The sequence below is a fragment of the Gossypium hirsutum genome, chromosome A05, assembly GCF_007990345.1.
Source record: "Gossypium hirsutum isolate 1008001.06 chromosome A05, Gossypium_hirsutum_v2.1, whole genome shotgun sequence".
In the NCBI taxonomy this organism is placed as follows: domain Eukaryota; kingdom Viridiplantae; phylum Streptophyta; class Magnoliopsida; order Malvales; family Malvaceae; genus Gossypium; species Gossypium hirsutum.
This window is the reverse complement of record NC_053428.1, coordinates 73,929,009-73,933,287: the sequence shown is the minus strand read 5'-3', so window position 1 is coordinate 73,933,287 and position 4,279 is coordinate 73,929,009. Positions and strand designations below refer to the sequence as shown.

The 4,279-nt window shown below is 29.4% G+C and overlaps 1 long non-coding RNA gene across 1 annotated transcript; it reads right to left on the bottom strand.

Annotated features, from left to right (window-relative positions):
• Nucleotides 1–272: 272 nt before the first annotated feature.
• LOC107888042 (uncharacterized) lies at nt 273–1,309 on the bottom strand. Its single transcript, XR_001681251.2, has 2 exons — nt 1,124–1,309; nt 273–802 (listed from the first exon to the last, which is right to left on the bottom strand). It is a non-coding gene; the product is annotated as an uncharacterized lncRNA (long non-coding RNA).
• Between the last annotated feature and the right edge of the window lie 2,970 nt (nt 1,310–4,279).

The following is a 4,279-nucleotide window of genomic DNA, read 5'->3' as shown; positions in this document are numbered from 1 at the left end:
ATATGTGATATGTGTTTTGCACATTGAGGTTAATTGATGATTTTGGACGTGGTATGAGTGATTCGACTATGATATGCATATAATAGTATGAATTATGTTTGTTATACTAACTTTAATTAAAATGATTTGATTATGTTTCTTATGTGTTAGTTAAAAGTATATTTGAATAAATGTCGAAATGAGTTAAAGGAATATTTTTGATTAGTAGTTCGGCATTTGTATATGTAATAGCCCAAATTTGACCGGGCTCAAATAAAACAAAAGAAAATAAATAAGAAAATAAATAAATATTTATTTATTAAACAGTCCATTAAAAAAGTCCAGGTTACAAAGCCCAAACATTGGGGCCCAATGTCTAGACATAACAAACCGACCCAAACCCCACATCGGGCCCAAATTTTAAAACCCATTACATAGCAGACCCCTAAAAACACTTGATCTACCAGGCTAACCCAAATCTAAAAGCAGCCCAAAAGGCCCAAATGACTTAAGGGAAATAGGAAATCCTAGGGTTTCCTGAAGACTGTAGCGCCGCAGCATCTTTTGGAAGCCTCGGGGAGCATCTGTTCAACCCCCTAAATCGAGGCCATCAATGCACTATTGACACGCCATTAATGTGTTGTCCAGAAGCTTGTCTCTCTCACGACCGTCCAGCTCCTGAATCAAGGCCCGATCGACTCTGTTCCAGCAACCTTTTCGCTGCCGAGATCATTGCCCCGTAGTAGTCCTAGCCTTGGATTGTGCCACCATCGGCGCTTCATCACGCAAGCGGCCCTTGAATCACCGAGATCCTCGCGGTCACCTGCAAGAAAAGGAAAGAAATCAAAGCAAAATTGCAGCAAATAGATTAGAACATGGTTTGGAAAGAAATCTTTCGATTTCTTTCCAAAATAGGTAGTAGATTAAGGCTATAAAGCCTTTTCTCAAATCTGTAAGAATACTAACGCTGATACATACACAGAGACAAGAAAACTCGCATATTCAAGAAATAAAGTTATAGTTTTGTTTTTTTAAGGTATTTTTTAGTTTTTACATCATTATGTTCTCTATTTCTTGTTTTGACATATATATTAACCTTTTTCTTTTTGTTTCCGAATGACGAAAATAAAAAGAGATCCTTTACCTTTCTATTTTTTGCCTGAAATCGAGATTTTTGACCACCAACGGCCGCGTGTGGCGGTGTGAGAGGTGGTGCATGGGCGCGTGTATGCCCGATGACCGGAGCTTGGCCTGACAGAGGCCACAGCCCGGAGGGCCTTTCCTTTCCCCTCTCTCAGAGAATTTTTTATTTTTTATTTTTTAAAAAATCAGTTTCAAAATGATTTTTGAGCCAAAATTTGGATTATATAACCTTACTTGAACGACGTCGTTTGGCTTAAAACGATAAGCTCCAAAACGACGTCGTATCAGTGCCAGGATCCGCTTGTTGACTCGATTAACCGAGGAGGATCCGCGTGTTTTCAAAGAATGGGTTAATTACCCAATTGGTCCTCCTACATTTTTAAATCTTTATAATTTCATTTTATTTATTTTTAATTTAACCCCAATATTTTAATTTTGATTCAATTAGGTCCTCACAGTGGCTTTAAAACTAAATTTGAGGAAACGGTGTCGTTTTGGGGTTAGGGCAAATTTCCCAGTGAGTCCCTTGGCTTTAGTCCGTGTTCCAATTTGGCCTAGTTTTCTTTATTTATTTGTTATTAACCCTAAATTCCTTAATTAAATTTAATTTTAATCCCTATATACCTTTAATTTAATTTATTTAAAAAACTTTATATATATCTTAATAAACCTTAGTTATGTATATAATAATATATTGTTTTATTTATATTATTTGTAACATTATATATAAATTTTATTATATGTTATATCTCTTTATTATATTATTTATTTCATTATATTTTTATATGTAAAATATTTGTTACATTATTATTATTAGTATACATATTTTATATTATATTTCATTATATTTATTTATGAATTTTTATTACATATTATATTTTACTATCTATCATAATATTTTTTTATATATTATATATTTTTATATTATATTATATAATTTATATTACTATATATTTTTATTTGTAAATTATATTATACACAATATATATTATACTATACTTCTTTACATTACCTTTATTTTATTATAAAGTATACATTATTTTATTATTTATTAATATACATTTTTAAAATTTTATAAATAAATGTAATATTAATGCTTAGTACATTTTTATATATAGTTATTATACCCTATAATATAATTTATATGTATGTATCATTTTTTTAAAAAAGGGAAGGGGTTCTCTTTTATCATTATTATATTATTCAACATATTTCTAAATATCTTATTTCTATTTAACTTCTATACATTTTAATTTACTTATTTATCTTTGGTTCTCTCTTATTTTGGTATTGTTTAGTTGGTTAAATGTTACATATCATTTATTTTGTATATTAGCATGAAATTAATTATTTATGGTGATTTGCATAAGACATTATCATATATGTATATTGCAATTTATATTTGTTGTATTTATTCTGCATTATATGGTGTTTACATTGAATAATAATGCATGAACATTTATGTTGTTTATGATGATATATGCATAAAATGATAATGTATATTGTGTAATTTATGCCATTATTACTATTTTCTATACTAGATTTGCATGAAATGATAAAACATGTATATTGTAATTAGATTTATTTAATTTCTTGTGATATACAAAACACATCATTATTTTTAAAACCAAAAGATATATTTCACTTAATTCAAAAAAAAGAATTTTAAAAGTGAGGCAATGTTTTGATGTTTGGAAACTTCGAGAAAGCCCTAACTTACTGGGTTGCGACTTTTCTCGTTGAGTTCGAATAGTCAAGCACCCTTCTAAGTTTTTAAGGTTTTCAAAATACGAGCAACTGTCTTGGAATTTCAAAGTGTTGTGTCCTAACTTACTGGATATGGCGTTTTGTCATTTCGAGATAGGGATTTTCAAAAAGGGCTAGCTTAGCTTCGAATGTCTTAAAAATCTTACTTCCTAACTTATTGGATGTAATATTTTGATTCATTTGATACAAGTGAACTCTAATTTTCAAAATTAAAATATTCTAAAGAGGATTGTATCTTAAAATTTTTAAACTTCCGACATTAAAGACATTTGAAAGTTAATTAGGTACCAATTTTTGGGCGTTACGAGGGTGCTAACCCTTCCTCATTCGTAACCGACTCCCGAACTCTTGATTTCGTAGACCAAAATTAATGTTTTAAAACAAAACATTTTATAAGGTGATCCAATCACACCTAAAAGATTGGTGGCGACTCCCATTTTCGTTTTTCTTAAAGTCCATTCCCATTTTCCAAAACTCGATTTAAAAATGGTTTCGACAGTATATATATAGATGATTGGTCAAGTGTTTTGGAAGTGAGTTGAATGATGATTGTTTAGAGACATAAATTATGGTTAATTTATATGTTAATAAATTTTATTTTCGTGATAGGATATATATATGAAATGATAGGGTTAAATGAAGTAGATGTAATCTTGAATTTAGTATGATTATTAGGTAAGTTTATATTCGAGTAATACATTGAAATAAATGACTAAATGAATAACGAATTTTATATTGACCAAAAAAAAAGGAGAGTAAAATGAGTTATATATGTATGATGCATATATGTTCGGTTGGGTCAAAATAATATGATCATATTTAATTGGTTCTTGAGTAATTTATTGATTCGGTTATTTTGATATGTATATTATACTTAGACATATATATGTGTGGAATGTTTGGTAATGTACTTATGAAACGAAGTATAGTGGGTTCTAATTTAAGCATTTGATTTTTATGGTTATATGTTTATATTAAGTTAACAAGATATATGGAATAACAAAACGTGTTAGTTTGGTTGTTTTAAAAAATAATAATAACAATAAAATATTATATGACTAACTTGTAATGAAAGTTTGTTCTGAATTGTTTTATGATTGGTAATGCCTCGTAACCCATTCCGGTGATGGATACGGGTTAGGGGTGTTACACATAGGTTAAAACATTCAAAAACCACCAAAACAGCTCGATGGATAGTATGATCGTGCTCTGACGATGTTCCCAGCTGATTGAGCTTTTCAATGACCTACAAAGAAATGAAATAACTAACATAAGCATTAAGCTTAGTAAGCTCGCATAACATGAAATTAGTCTTATCGAACATACAAAATTTAAACCATTCAAATATGAATTCATTTATATGCCAATTGCACATCTTTCATTTCTATAC